Below are 16607 nucleotides of genomic sequence, written 5' to 3'. Positions count from 1 at the left end.
GAAAGGAGGCTCCCCTGTGCCTGGCAGAGTACCTAACTCCCCTCTCGCCCCAGCTCAGGATGAGGTCCCCATGGCTCTGCCCTAACAAAGGGAGACATCTCTGTCATAGTCATAGTGACACCAGCAGTCACTCCCGTGGAAGGAGGGCTCACTGTCTACCAGGAACTGTCCCAGAGCCCTTCAGGTGACTTAACTCGACTAAGCTCACAGCTTCTCCATTTTACAGGGACACAGAGAGGTGACATAACTTGCCTAAGGTCACACAGCTGGGGAGGGGCCAGGCTGGGACTCGAACCCCAGCGGTGTGGATCCAGAGTCCACATGCGGACCACGGCCCTGGGTGAATCATGATTCTTGAGCCACCTGGGACCAGTGCCTGCCATGCCCACAGTGGGGAGCTTTGGGGATGGAAGCTTCCTCCAAGATTTCTGGAGGACTGGTTCCTCTAGCACTCAGTTTACCAAGAGTCCAAGGGGGAGAGGAAAGAGGATGCATCCACCAGGGCTAGACTTGGGGATTTTGTGGTGTAGACAGACTTGTGTGACTTCATTTATTTAAATATTTTCTTTGACTGCAATTTTGAGCATCTGTTCTAGGTAGCTGATGATATGTCATAGTGACCAACACCCATTATGGGATGGCCATCTGCTAGGCTCTGTCCCAAGTGGCTTTTGTGGGCCGCTCACTGGACATGCCCATGGACACTCTTTCTGGGACCTAACTCCTCCTCTAATGAGGCAGGGTCTATTTTCTGCACCTTGAATCTGGCCTGGCTTGTGGCTTGCATCGGTGGCAGTACCAGCTCTGAGCCTGGGCTCATGAGCCATTGCCCTTCTTCTCTGGGTCTTTGGCTCTCTGCAGTCACCATGAAAACATACCTGAACTGGGGGGTGGAGGACAAGTGGAGCTGCCATTTCCAAGCAATGTCCTCTCAGCTGAGGCCATTCTAGATCAGTCCACAGCCAGCTGCCCTCCAGCATGCCCACCCCACCAAGCTCAGCCCAAGCCCAGGCTGCAACAGCAAACTGCAGACCTGGGAGCTAAATAAAGTCTTATTGTTTGAGACCCTTGAGTTTTGGCGGTGATTTGTTACACAGCATTATCGTGAGAAGCCATAACTAGTACAGAACACACAATGAACGTGTGGCAGAGTTGGATTTGAATCCAGCTGTCCCTGAGTTCAGAGTCTGGGCCATGTGACTCTGAGAATCTCAGTACCTGTAGAGAGGGCAAATGGTGTATTTTTACATTTTCCTTTCTGATACACAGTATTGGTGAACTTGGCTCCATCCTGTGACCTTCACAGTAACATGCATGAAAGTTCCCATAGGCTACCAGTTTAGCCTGAGTTCCCTTCTGGGTGGTGGGAATACATGTCACTTCCTTCCAGGTACAGTTTGGCTCCTACCTCTTTGCTGTGCTCTGTTGTCTGGGCCCCGAGGCTCTTCTCAGGAAGACTCCTAAAGCTGCAGTTCTGTGCTGAGACCCTTTACCCACCTTCCTTGTCTTTACCATTCCTTCCTTCCTCTAAATGCTCACACTTCTCCCTTTTCCCTCATCCTTCTTGTGGATGAGGGAGTCCTCTGTTAACCTGAATGGAACTTAATGTATTTGCATGTTTGAAAGGCTGGGGGTGGAGTTTCAGGCACCACGACGCCTGAAAGAAGCTATCTGGGAGATCAAATCATCCAGTAAACCCTTGTTTTCTCCGGTTTAAAGTGGCTTCTTGTTTTTGCTGCATAGTTATTCACTTAGTGTCATCGTGGGATTTCCCTGCTGCCTTGGTCTCTAATCCCACTTAGGTTAACCCTGAAGTAGAATATCTGCACAGCTCCAAAATCCTTCTGGAATGATGCAGTGGCTGTATGGTCTAAACACAGAGGCCATCTCTTTCTATTTAAAAATTAAAAACATAGACACTCATACCTGGGGATGTTTTAATAAAACATCCGACCTGCAAGAGTATAGTACTTTTCTCCCAGAGCTGAGACTCCTCTCCGGGTGGACCCTTCCTTTCTAGGCATTTAAAATTTTTTGTTGAGGGAGGACTTCCGGAGAAGATGGCGGCTTAGTAAGATGCGTGGGTCTTAGTTCCTCCTCCAGAACAGCAACTAAAGAAACAGAAACAATACGAAACAGCTCCCAGAGCCATGACAGAGACCAAAAAGACAGCGTACCCCATTCTGGAACGGCTGAATGGGCAGGGAGAATCCGCTGCGGTGAGATACCAGAGGGGTGCGCATTTTCCCGGCCGGGGCGGCTGGCAACTGGGGTGCCCTCCATGCACGTGGCTCCCCGGTCTGATTGGGAACGTTGGATAGCGGGGCCCTCCCACCACACTTGGCATCTCGGGCCAGCTGGGCAATTTGGACCGGCACCCCCCCAAGCTGCAGCGGCTGGCGACCCCCACTCCACACGCGGTTTCCTGGGCCGACTGCGAGATTTGGATTGGCAAGTTAAAGGAGCCACAGCATCTTTTACTGGTGGGACCCGCAGACAGACGAGTGCCACAAGCGCCACCTACTGGGCAGGAAAAGAAAAACAGAGCCCAGAGATTTCACAGAAAAACCTTTCAACCAGCCGGGTCCCACACCCAGGGAAATCTGATCAAATGCCCAGACACCAGCATTGTGTAATGGATGACGCTCGGAAAATTGAAGATATGGCCCAGTCAAAGGAACAAACCAATAGTTCAAATGAGATACAGGAGCTGAGACAACTAATGCTGAATATACAAACAGAAATGGAAAAACTCTTCAAAAATGAAATCAATAAATTGAGGGAGGACATGAAGAAGACATGGGCTGAACAAAAAGAAGAAATAGAGAATCTGAAAAAACAAATCACAGAACTTATGGGAGTGAAGGACAAAGAAGAAAAAATGGAAAAAACAATGGATATCTACAATGGTGGATCTAAAAAGACAGAAGCTACAATTAGTGAACTAGAGGATGGAACATCTGAATTCCAAAAAGAAACAGAAACTATAGGGAAAAGAATGGAAAAATTCGAACAGGGGATCAGGGAACTGAATGACAATATGAAGCGCACAAATATACGTGTTGTGGGTGTCCCAGAAGGAGAAGAGAAGGGAAAAGGAGGAGAAAAACTAATGGAAGAAATTATCACTGAAAATTTCCCAACTCTTATGAAAGACCTAAATTTACAGATCCAAGAAGTGCAGCGCACCCCAAAGAGAATAGACCCAAATAGGCGTTCTCCAAGACACTTACTAGTTAGAATGTCAGAGGTCAAAGAGAAAGAGAGAATCTTGAAAGCAGCAAGAGAGAAACAATCTGTCACATACAAGGGAAACCCAATAAGACTTTGTGTAGATTTCTCAGCAGAAACCATGGAAGCTAGAAGACAGTGGGATGATATATTTAAATTACTAAAAGAGAAAAACTGCCAACCAAGACTCCTATATCCAGCAAAATTGTCCTTCGAAAATGAAGGCGAAATTAAAATATTTATAGACAAAAAGTCACTGAGAGAATTTGTGACCAAGAGACCAGCTCTGCAAGAAATACTAAAGGGAGCACTAGAATCAGATACGAAAAGACAGAAGAGAGAGGTATGTAGCAAAGTGTAGAAAGAAGGAAAGTCAGATATGATATACATAATACAAAAGCCAAAATGGTAGAGGAAAATATTATCCAAACAGTAATAACACTAAAAGTTAATGGACTGAATTTCCCAATCAAAAGACATAGACTGGCAGAATGGATTATGACCCAGCAATACCACTGCTAGTTATCTACTCAAAGGACTTAAGGGCAAAGACACAGACAGACATTTGCACACCAGTGTTTATAGCAGCATTATCTACAATTGCAAAGAGATGGAAACAGCTAAAATATCCATCAACAGATGAGTGGCTAAACAAACTGTGGCATATACCTACGATGGAATATTATGCAGCTTTAAGACAGACTAAACTTATGAAGCATGTAATAACATGGATGGACCTAGAGAACATTATGCTGAGTGAGTCTAGCCAAAAACTAAAGGAAAAATACTGTATGGTCCCACTGATGTGAACCGATGTTCGAGAATCAGCTTGGAATATATCATTGGTAACAGAGACCAGCAGGAGTTAGAAACAGGTAAGATAATGGGTAATTGGAGCTGAAGGGATACAGACTGTGCAAAAGGACTAGAAACAAAAACTCAAAAATGGACAGCACAATAATACCTAAGTGTAATGTAACTATGTTGGAACACTGAATGAAGCTGCACCTGAAATATAGTTTTTTTGTTTGTTTGTTTGTTTGTTTGTATCTTTTGTTTTTGTTTTTTCTTTTTCCTTTTTATATATATATATTTTTTATTAGTATTATTATTTTAATTCTCTTCTCTATATTAACATTCTGTATCTTTTTCTGCTGTTTTGCTAGTTCTTTTCCTAAATCGATGCAAATGTACTAAGAAATGATGATCATACATCTATGTGATGATACTAAGATTTACTGAGTGCATGTGTAGAATGGAATGATTTCTAAATGTTGTGTTAATTTCTTTTCTTTTTTTGAATAATAAAAAAAAAATTAAAAAAAGAGTATAGTACTTTGGGGTGTTGCAATTTTGCTGATGCCACTGTTTAGGGAAAAGTTTGTGTGTGTAGCAGCTCTTTGGAAACCTCTCACAAAAGGAGAGCATTCCTGGGCTGTGCCAAGTAAGCCAAGAACAGCCTACCTGCTCATCTGAGAGTAGTGCTTTCTGTGTTTTTTGTTTAAATCAAATTGTTTACTTCTTAGTAAGTATGTTTTTCTCCACCCTAAGCAATCATATCTTTGAAATCATGGGCTTAGTTAGGCTATAGGTTGCCTGCAGTTAGAGATCTCAAATAAACTGAATGTTATGGTGGCTTAAAGAAGTATAGGCATATACTCTTCTCTTAGTCAAGAGTCCAGGCAGAAGCAGTTTAGGGCTGGCACAGAGCCAGTGACCCATCCTTTCATCTTGTTCTGCTGTTTGTTCCCCAACATGGCCCAAGAAGGCTGCCTCCCAGTTCACACTTCAGCCAATGGGAAGGCTTAGAGAGGACTGGAGGATATGCCCCCTTTTTGTCATTTGTGCTCAAATTCCATTGGTCAGAAAATAGTCACATGGTCACACCTAGCTGCAAGGGAAGTTCTGGTGGGAGGTCATGTACTCAGCTAGTATTTGAGGATTATTTTGGTGTAAAAGAAGAGGAAGATGGATGATGAAGGCATCTGATAGTTTCTGCCACAATATATTTTAAAATGCATATTAAAATACGTATTACTAAAAGTACCACCTGAAATCATCTGGGATGTTTATTGCACTTGGGAAAACAGTATTAGCCATTAGCGTTTCCTGTTGGAACCATAGTCTTGTTGGAAGTAAGACTTGCTTTGCCATTCCATGATGGAGAACTTGTTGCTTGTCATCAGCTTCCCCAGGAGACGTTGGGCAATCTTCTTCAGGAATTGGAGAACTCCCTGAGCTACTTCTGAATATATCAGTACACCTCTGAGGCCTTCAAATATTTTTCGCTGCTTGTCAGCCCATCCTCCCACTCTCTCCAGGAGCTGCCAATCGTGGTGGGCAGATGCAGGGTAGTGTTCAGACTTGGAGGTCCCTCTTCAATTCTGAGATACCTGCATGAATGAATACTGCCAATGACTTTGAGCTGCAAACCTTGACATTCCATGTTAGTGTTGGGTATTTGCCTTTTGTGAGATGCACCAGCTGGCACTCATAACTGAAGTTCTGATGGAAAGCAGGAGTCTGATTTTAATGACTTAGCACAGTGTGTGATCACAGCTACATGTCCCAAAGCTGGGGAGGGGGAGCCTGTCTGTTAAAAGTTAATGGTCTAAGAAATCCTGACATCAAGTAAAGCTTTGAGTAAAATTCCATGGTGTCGCAGACAGTTAATTCTTTATTAGGTTTTCCTAAGACTGAGATAAAAAGCATTTTGTCTTTTTTAAGGTTTGCATTAACATTTCATTGCATTTATAGATACATTGATCTTCATTTGGCTAATCTGAGGCAGGTAATGGAAACCTATGTCCCGTGGCATGTGACAGACAACATCATAACCCTTTGCCAGTCTGTGTTTTTTTTTTTCCAGTGGGGATCTCTAAGTTCAAAGGCAACAGAATTTTTCATTAGCCCAATGAGAGCCAGATGGACTTGTTTGTATTTATTCATACCAGGTTGATGTCGAGCTTCCCTCTTTCTCTGTTACCATGTCTGTTTAACAGTTTCATAGCCCACTGGAATTAGAGACTGTGCCAGGTTGCTTTGTCTGAGAGAGCCTTGTAATGAACTATTTTGGATAGGGAAGGGAATGGAAGGTAGAAAATTTCCAGGTTTCACTGCTTTGTTCTACAACATTTGTCTGAGTGGAAATTCACTTCTTAGAGTCTGATGTTAGAACTATAAATTCAGGTGCATGGGGGGCCAGGCAGGGAAGGGCGTCTACTCATCTCCAGGCAAGAATGAGGGTCCAAGATGAGTAAAAAGTATGGATTAAAAAATAAACAAATAATAGGGGGGAAAAGGTTAAAACATATTGGATAGATGGAAATACTAGTGGTCAATGAGAGGGAGGGGTAAGGGGTATGGTATATATGAGTTTTTTCTTTTTATTTTTCTGGAGTGATGCAAATGTTCTAAAAAATTATCATGATGATGAATATACAACTATGTGATGATATTGTGAGCCATTGCTTGTAAATCATGTATAGAATATTTGTATGTTAAGAATGTTTATGTTTGTATGTTGTTTTGTCAATAAAAATTTAAAAAAAGAATGAGGTTCCAGAGATTCCAATGTTTCAATAGAGGCTGGAAATCTGGACTCTAAAGATAAATGTGGGAAATAAACTTAAATTAAAAAATACTACGTGGCACTAACACAACATACATGCAGGTTGCATTAGCTGTAGGATCCCCAACTTTAAGCCTGTGGAATGACACACTTGTTTTTGGATCACAGGGATGAATGTATGAAAAAGTGTCTTGCTGGTAGCCAGCTCCATGTCAGGATTTGCTGTGACTGTGATTACTATTAGTGTTATTTACCCATGTGAAAATTAAAGCATTGCACATCAGCCTGCTCCATTCTCTTCTGACTTCCTCCCCAGAGATAACCAGTTACCTTTAAAAAACTTCAGATTGCGTCTGTGCATTTTAATTACTTAAAACAAATGCCATACTGTACATAATTTTTTTTGCAGCTCCCTCCCCCTTTTCTCACTGATACATCTTGGAGGTGATTTCATAGCAGTTCACAGGAGTTGACTTGGTTCTTGGCCACTGGCGGACACTGTCCATGGTGCTGGTTCCCAGGGTGGCTGTCCCAGAAGGAGCAGGCAGGAGCGCATTGCCTTCCATGCTGTGTACAGAGAAAACTGCTGTGGGGTGGGGGGCTTGTCCCACAGGTGGGCATTTGTAGGCTATTTCCAACTTTTCTGCTGCTACAAAGAATCTCGGTTAACATCCTGGTGTCTGCCCTATGAATACTTGTCTTTCTACAGGGTAGATGCTGAGGCATGAGGTGCTGGGTGCAAGGGTATACACCTTTGCGATTTCAGGAAGTACTGTGCATTGTCCCCCCACATGGCCCTGACCATTACATGTTCATGAACAGGATGTGAAAAACTTTTACTTTTTCTTTTTAATTGTAATTATTATTTTGAGAAATAAATTTTTTAAAAATGTATGAAAAGTACAAAGAATATCATAAAAAAAACTCTAGCATACCCAGTACCTAGGAATGGCAGCTGGTAACATTTTGTCACATTTGCAGCAAATCTTTTTTTCATTTATTTAAAAGAAATGCCCAAACTTTACAGAAAAATTAAAGTTCTCTTTTTGTGCTCCTCCAATTCCCCCCTCCTCAGAGGCAACCAAAATTATGAATTTAGTGAGTATTCTTGCCAAGTCTTATAATTTTTTTACTTATATGTTGAACCATGAACTATATATATTATTTTTGTGTGTTTTTTTTTTTAACTTTTTTTTTGGGGGAGGGGCAGGGTGCATGGTCCGGGAATCGAACTGGGTCTCCCACATAGAAGGCAAGCATTCTACCACTGAACGACCTGTGCATCCTATTTTTATGTGTTTTAAAAAGTTATGGGGAAGGGGGATGGCCACAGTGGCTCAGCAGGCAGAGTTCTTGCTGGCCATGCTGGAGACCCAGGTTCGATTCCTGGAGCCTGCCCATGCCAAAAAAAAGTTATTTAAATGTTGGACATCATATTTTGCAACTTGAGGTTTTTTTTCCCAGCCTACAGTATATCCTGCAAACCTATCCATGTTAGCACATTTAAAAGCAAATGTTACCTTTAAACTTTGTATAACAAATTTCATGAAACAAACTATACAAAAAGTGAATTAAAACTTAAAAGTATTGTTTCACTCCTAAAAATAAATAGTAATGTGTTTAAAATCATTAAGTTACAGTAATGTCTTGCTTTGTGCCACAGAGATACATTAATTAAAATGGAATTCCTCATTCTTCTTTACTGCTGTATAATAGTCCACCATGCCACTGTTTATTTAGCTCTTCTTCACGTGATGGGCCTATAGGTTGATTCCAGTTCTCTGCCATCACACACATCCTGAAATTAATATCCCAGGCAAGAAACTTTCAGCATCTTCATGATATATTTCTATAATACTTCAGTTTTGTATACATTAATGAGCAAGATGCTCTTTCTCTTTTCATAGACTGAGAAACACTTGAGAAGAAAAATATTTTATCTGCTCAACCCTACCTGCCTAGTATTTGTCCTTTCAGATGTAGAAAGATTGTGTCTTTGTAGCTTGCTTTTATTATTTTGGTTATTGCTGTTACTAAAGTCTGTCAAAATGGGAACTTCTGACACTGTAAGATCTTAATTATTTGAAGATTTTTGTATCGTATGTTCTCATTCATTCCAGTGATCTAGGCTGAACACCTACTGTGTGCTGGGCTCTGTCCTAGACACTGGGGATGCAGCAGGGAAAATGCAGACATGGCCCTCATTGTGGGTACGTCCCCCGATTAGGGGAAATGGCCATTGTGTCTCTTCACACTCCAGAGTTCATCCCTGAAGAGCTCACTGAGTTAGGTTTCATTGGCAAAGTTCATCCTCTGGCTGAGCTGCAAGCAGTTATGGTGGGCAACTCGAGTGGGGCCTGAAATGGAAGTTTCCAAGAGCCTTGATTTGGTTATCTATTGCTGTATAACAAGTCAGCCCCAGAACATGGGGGATTAAAACAAGGGCAAGGTTTGATTAGCTCAGCAGTCTACCATTTGGGCAGGGCTTGGCAGAGGCAGCGTGGCTCAGCTGGGCAGCTTGCAGCAGGGACTGGGTCATCTGAGGACCTGCTCAACTGCTGGTGGGTGATGCTGGTTGTTGGCAGCACCTTGGGGAGATCTTCCTGTGTGGCTGCTTGGCCGGGTTCTAAGGGTGAGGGTCCCTGAGGACTCACTGAGTCCTACCCAGATCAAGGAAAGGGGACATAGACCCTCCTGTCCAGTGTCAGAGGGGCATGTAGGGGGACATACCGGTGCGGCAGTCTTAAAAATCTCCATCCACAGCAAGCTGTGTGAAACGTGTCTTGGCCCTGAACCTGCATTTGGCTGGACCTTCTGGTGGGCAGTAGCAGTGGCTTATGGGGCCTGGTTGGAGGAGGCCATGTGGCCTGTGGCTGGGCCTTGGAGCAGGACTGTCAAGGGCCTGCCTGCCTGCATTGCTGCTTCAGCTCCCCACAACACCCATTGTCCCTCCCATTTTATAGATGGGAAAGCTGAGGTTCAGGGCCTTGCCTAAATCCCACAGTGTACGCAGCTTATTAGCAGGAAAGCCTGCATTCTCACCCAGCCAGTGAGTTAGTCTACCCTCCTCCAATCAACAGACCATCCCTTTCCCCCGCAGGGAGGCAGGTTTTTATGTGCTCTGGAAATCCCCAGCCCCGGGAACCCCCTGTGACTGCTGCTCAGTGGTCACTTGGGCAAGGAGTCCTCTAGTTACTGTGGTAACAATGGTCAGACATTCAGAGAGACACTTCTGGCCTTTCTTCACCCACAGTGGTCGTGGATCTTACTGAACAGTGAGAAGAAGCTGCATTTAGAAGCTTCAAAAGGGTGTCTCCCACCTTCTGCCCGTGGCCTCACTGAGTAGAGAAACAGCCTCCTTGATTCTAGGTATGAGCTGATGGATTATAAGAATAAAATGCGGCATCCTATCAGCCAGCCTGCCATCCAAGCTCCAGGGCCTAAGGCTGTTTTGGGCCTTCCAGACTCTTCTACAATGCTCCTTTGGGGGTGGAATTTTTCCTGCTTGCTCCTCTGGACTATTTTGGAAAGATGGGATAAGATACGTTCATCTATTCTTAGACATAACTGAGCATGACAAAAGGTGTGTGTGTTGGTGATGAATTCTGCAGCAAGTGGCCCTTGACAAAACCAAAAAAGGAAATCCTTACTTAAGCATGTTCCCAGTTTTTCCCTTAGTCACGGGGGAATCTGGGTCACCATTTGAAAAGTGGCATCATTTGGATTCTGGGTCATGAGGGAAGGCAGCTGCCACTTGAGAATGGTGGTTTAAAACCACCCCATTTGGGATCTAAATTGATTTAATCACATACAAAACTCTTCCATTTACAAAACACGCATCTCTATTGGTGGCCGTTCCATCCCCTTCGGATGCTCGGGTTGGAAACCAGTGTCCTCTGCTCCTTTCTTTCTTTCACATCTCACATCTGCTCTGCTGGCATGTCAGGTCACCATCAGCATCACAGACCCAGAGCTGAGCTCCTCTACCCCCTCCCTCCCTCCACCCTAGCCAAACCCAGCATCTCCCACCTGGATTCTGCCCCCCAAATTCAAAGTCCACCAGGAAATCAGAATGTGACCTTATTTTGAAATGAAGTCTTTGCGGCAGTAATTTGTTAGGTTAACATGAGGCCCTAGATGGGCCTTAAATCCTATGATTGGTGTCCTTATGAGGAGAAGAGAGGATACACAGACACAGAGAGAAGCCAGTGAAGACAGAGGCAGAGTGGAGTGATGTGTCTATAAGTCAAGGAAAGCCAAGGATTTCAGAAGTCACCGAAAGCTTGGAGAGGGGTATGGGACAAGGTTCTCCCTGAGACTCCACCAGGAACCACCCCTTCTAAATGCTTTGGTTTTGGGTGTCTGGCCTCCACAAAGGTGAGGGAAAAAGAATTTCTGATGTTTTAAGTCTCCTGGTATGGGGTCATTTTTACAGCTGCCACTGGAAACATACCTCTTCTCATGTCCTGCTTTCTTGCTTTTCTCTTTACAGTCTGTTCTCATCCCAGGGGACAGGATGAATTTTAAGAATACGAGTTATATCAAGCTGACCCTCTGCTCAAACCCCCACAACCAGGGTGAAGAATGGGTAGGTCAGAGCATGAGTGGTGAGGACAGAGTTTGGAGGAATATATGCCCAGCTATATATTTTTTCACCAGTTTGATGTTTCCTTCCTTATTGTGGGGCTTCGGGAAGCAGCCTAGAGGAGCAGAAGCCATTCCTCTGTTGGCTGGTGAGGCCACATGTACCTTCTAAGAATGCTTGGTTGGAGGATATGCTGGCTTAGAAGGACATCATAGGCAGAAGTGCCAGGCACATGGCATAAAGGAGTGAAGAGGGTGGCTCTGTGGAAACAGGTCCCCTGCATTCTCCCTCCAGGTCAGAGCAACAGGGAGTGGTGGGGACTGTGGCAAACTGGAGACTGAGTGTGCTGCCCATGGAGAAGGCCGCTGCTCAATTCCAGCCCATTGTCATCATATGGGAATGCAGGTCCCATATTGCCAGATCTTCCAGTCTTTCAAGAGAAGCCAGAAATTCAGCCTTGTGGACTGTTCCTATTTTGTTTCTGAGTATTGTTAGGAGTGCACAGACTTTAACATATTTGATATTCCAGCCCATTGAGTCATTCATTGTTTGGATTCTCTAAATCATCCCATCTTTGGCTAGTGAGAACTGCTTCAAGCTGGCTCATGTGTCCTTTTGATGTGTCCCCTTCGTTTTTGGAGTACTTTCTTACTTCCTGGCACAAGCTGTCCCAGGTTCATCTGGTAAATTTCCTGCTCCAGGCATGGAATCATCTACTTCTCCAAGAAGCCTGGGCTTATGCTCCCTCTTGGAGGTAAATTCAAGGTGAAAATGAAAAGTGCTGTAGTAGCCAGATCTGTTCCTGGGGGTGGCCCTCTGGTGGCCATGGCCGGTGCTTTGGCTTTGCTTGGAGCACCCCCAGCCAAGCGCCATCATCTCTGGGAGATTGGCTCTTGCTGCTGGGACCTGCTGGATTGATGAGTGGTGCAGCTAATGTATCCAGACAGCTGCGTTCCATGCCGGGGCAGCCACCCACACTGTGTCCAAATGCACCTTCCCTGAGAGCTGCATTGACAAGTTTCACCTTGCAGAAATCTGTTGAGGCTCGAGCATAAATTCAGAGGCAACGCACGGGGCTCTCTATCCTGTGTTGACTCCCCCATCCATCACTGGGGAGAAATGGGGTGGACTCAGGCAGCACACAAAATGGGTTGCTCCTAAATGGATTGGGAGAGCTTCCCTTAACCCCTGCCCCACATCTGCCCTTTGTGCTGCTTTCTTAGGAGCCTGCAGACACTGAGGGCGTGCACTAATTGTGCGATTAGTGTAACTTGGAGTCCATTGACTTGGGTTCAAATGCTGACATGGCTGTGTACCAGATTTAGAATCTTGGGCCTGCCTACATAACTTTTCTATGCCTAATTTCCTTATTTTATATAGGGGAACTGTAGAAATAGCTATCTCAGAGGGTTAGTTTGAAGATTAAATGAGTTAATCCATGAAAGTCCTTTAGAACATCTGCTGACACATAGCAGGGCTCATCAAATGTTGACTTTTATGTTTATTTGAATCTGTGCAACAAGCAGGCATAGATTATTTCTGGATTAAGTTAAATAGAACATTTCTATTCCCTTTACCTGTCTCCCTCTCTTCCCTTCCCCTTTCTTGTTCCTTCTTCCCTTCCTTCCCTTTCTCTCCACTTCCCTTCCTCCCTCCCCTTCCTTCTTTCTTTCCAAGCTAGTTTGACTGACTTTCCTGCCATACACAGCTGGGCCAGCTCCTTGGGTGGTAACCTGTGCCATCGAGAAGGCATTGCGCTCAGAGGAGCCCTACATTTGCCTCAATGCTCTGCTGCAGCTGTTGTGAATTTTTTTGTAACTTTGGAACAAGGGCTCCTATATTTCCATTTTGCACTTGACCCCTCAAATTATGTAGCTAGTCCTGGGCTACCCAAACAGTTTTCTCTGTTAGTGCAACTCTTATTTTTCTCTTTTACCTGGCAAATCATAGGTTTTTAGTAAGTATTTATTGAATGGATCCATGAATCTTTTCCCATCTCTGTTCCCTGCATCCAGGCCATACCTGTGCAAGTCCATGCATACTGTGTGCAGCAAACTTTGACTGGGAGTACAGAGAGGATTAGATTAGGTTCTATCTTTCTGAAAGTCTGGTTCTAATCTGCAAAGCTGGTTCACTCTTTCCCAGCCTTCAGCCATTCGGGAAATGGCTTTGATGGGTCCTGCACTCATTAGCGAGGACTTGCTTTCTCAGGACATTGATATTTTTACATGGGCAGGCACCAGGAATTGAACCCAGGTCCTCTGGCATGGCAGGCGAGCATTCCTGCCTGCTGAGCCCACCCCAGGACACTGATATTTTGACAAGAATCAGCAGAGATGACTCCTTTACAGTAATTGGAGAGTTTATAGAAACTTGGAATTGACTCTAGGCAGCAGGGAGCGGGCTCTTCCTTTTGTTACTCCTAGAAGTCTGGTTGAGAAGCTAAAGCTGCCTCCTGCCCGGGAGGGAGGCGCAGGGGCAGTGACAGGTCCCTTGTGGTCCTGGGGCCTTGCCCTGCCTTCCGGAGGTACCGGTGGTTCGCAGTGGGCACAGCCTCTTCTCTCCGAGGGAACTGACCTGACAAGGGCCTGGAACAGCATATTCTCTAAGCTGGGAACTGCCAGAAATGTCGCAGACCCTTGTGAGAGAGGCACAAAGATCTTTTCTTCCAGTCCAAATTAGTGGAATTGCCAGAGGCTGTTGTCATTTTTCAGCTAAATCCATGGGGTTAGGAGCTGGGATTGAGAAATTTCTTTTTCAGCGCTAATGAATTTCTAGGTTGTCTGGTCTGTCCTTTCATAGATGAGAATGAAAGTTAAGCATGAAATGTCTTCTTTGTGGAAGTGGCTGTCGTTGGTGTCGTTGCTGCTTGGGGGGTGAGGGGAGGCTGCAAGTACAGTTAGGATATGGAATGTGACCCTGAGGTGGGGTGGGGTGGGGGGTGGGTGGGCTGTGCACATTTGTACTTGAAGCCGGGGTTTGGGGCTGTGATGTGGGTTGCATTTCTTCAGTGCCCTGGTCTGCTTTCTGCTCTCCTGGTCCTTTGGGCAGGCTCAAGAAGGTGTCCTCCTGAGTTGCAAGCTCAGCTCCTTCCAGGGACCAAGGAGTTCCTGTACATGAGGGAAGTTGGTGATGGGTTGGCAACCAGCAGCACAACCAAAACAGATGGACAATTTACCATGCAAGGGCAGCCATTGTCGAAGTGGCTGTAGTGCTATCCCAGCTCTAAGCGCTTTGTGCATCTTGACTCATTTATTCCTTGTGGCAGCCTCAAGTGGTGCGTGCTATTATGGTTATTTTACAGAAGAGGAAACTGGCACAGAGAGGTTAATTAACTTGCTCAAGGTCACACAACTCCTAAGCACTAGAGTTGGAATTTGAATCCACAAGTCTGGTCCCATAATGTATCCCACATACTTCATGACTGTTTGGGGGGTTGGGAAACTGGGGGAACGGGAGACCTTATACCACGTCTTAAATGTGGCAGTTATTGATTGGCTGGTTGTCCCTGTGAGGGAACGCCAGCTCAGTGCTGCCAGATCATATTTTTCAAGAACAGCCAGAAATGTGGATATTTTTTCAAATGTAAAATATTCCAAGTTTGTATGTTAGACTCCAACCTAAAAAATTCTTAGAGGGCCAACCCCAGAGGGAGGCCATTTGTGAAACAGAAGATTGGCATTTGCCCCTAGCCTGGCTGGGCTGGCTTTTCCAGAAACTCAGGGAGTCTTTTTAGAATATCAGGGTTTGAGTCGACATCCCGTGTCATATCACTTAAAACTGTACTGGAGGCTGAATTCCCCAGCTTCAGCAAGGACTCAGCCTCTAACTCATGTCCAGCAAGGACTCAGCCTCTAATTGTCTAGCCCCAGGGCTGGGAGTTGGGGGAAGTGAGTACCTGTAATTCTGTCTTTGGGCAGTTGAAAAATTCTTTCTACATAGACTCCAAGTGTACCTCCCATTAATTCTTCCCTTGTACCTGGGGATTGTACAGAATAAATCTAATTCCTCCCCACAATGACTCTCCTTTGGTAACTGAGGATGATCTTCACAGCTCCCTTGCTCTAGACCTTCTGATGACATCTCAGAACTTTTAGAATAAAACCCGAGCCCCCTCCCTGGGACCCCAATGCTGAATGACCTAGATTTTAAACATGGTCTCTTCCCTACATCAGCCACCCTAACTTCTTGTTTTCCTTAAGTACACCAAGCAGAGGGGCATTTTCTTTTCTGTTTTCATTTTTTTTAACTTTTTATACTGAACTAATTTTAGATGTAGAGAAAAGTTGCAAAGGAATACAGAGAGTTCCCACATGCTCTTCTCTCGACTCTGGGGCTGTTTTCTAGCAGCTGGTGAAAGAGGGTTGTTCTGAGGAGGTGATGCTTGGGCTGAGGTCTGAGCCTGCTATGCACAGATCTCTGGAGGAGGAGTGAGAAGTGCAAAGGCCCTGTGGCAGCAGGTGCCTTGACTGTGGCAGGCATGGAGAGGAGGGCAGTGTGGCAAGGACAGAGGGAACGCGGGGGAGACAGCTGTAGCAGATGAGGCCAGGCCAGGGAACATCCTTCAGGCCACCACAAGGACTTTTGCTCTGAGTGAGATAGGGAGACATGGAGGGTTTGCAGCAGAGGCGGGCGTGATGGGATGGGACTTGCCTGAGGTGGCCTATGATTAAACCCATTTCTTCATCTCAGCCAGACCCTTCAGCTAGGCTATCCTTCTTGCCTGCCCACCCCACAACCTGCGTACATCCTTGTCTGTGGATGCCATGACTCGAAGTCTCTCTAGTTGCTCATGTGGCTGTGTGAAGGCTGGCGATGTGCATCACACACAGCAGAAGAAACAGGGTGGGCTCTGTCCCAGCTGCAGGGCATACCCCCCTCACTACCCATTCCTTCACCACAGCCTGGTGGAGACTCACAGGCATTGACATCAGGGGTCCCCGCCCCACCTCTCTAAAGCTGCTGTTTCCCCTCAAATCCCCCCTGCCCCCTTTAAAAAATTTTTTTTGCATAGGCAGGCACCGGAAAGCAAACCCAGGCCTCTGGCATGGTAGGTGCGAACTCTGCCACTGAGCCACTATGGCCCACTCCCTCCAGATTCCCTTTTGAGAGCTTGCAGATCTGCAGCCCATTGACTGGGGGTACATTTTGTTTGGCTTGCCCAGTGTTTGAGAAAATTCAAATTAGTGGCCAGAATGAAAAAGCAGGAGATTTTCACAT

This window comes from Tamandua tetradactyla, chromosome Y (genome assembly GCF_023851605.1).
Source record: "Tamandua tetradactyla isolate mTamTet1 chromosome Y, mTamTet1.pri, whole genome shotgun sequence".
Lineage (NCBI taxonomy): Eukaryota > Metazoa > Chordata > Mammalia > Pilosa > Myrmecophagidae > Tamandua > Tamandua tetradactyla.
This window is presented reverse-complemented; position numbering follows the sequence as displayed.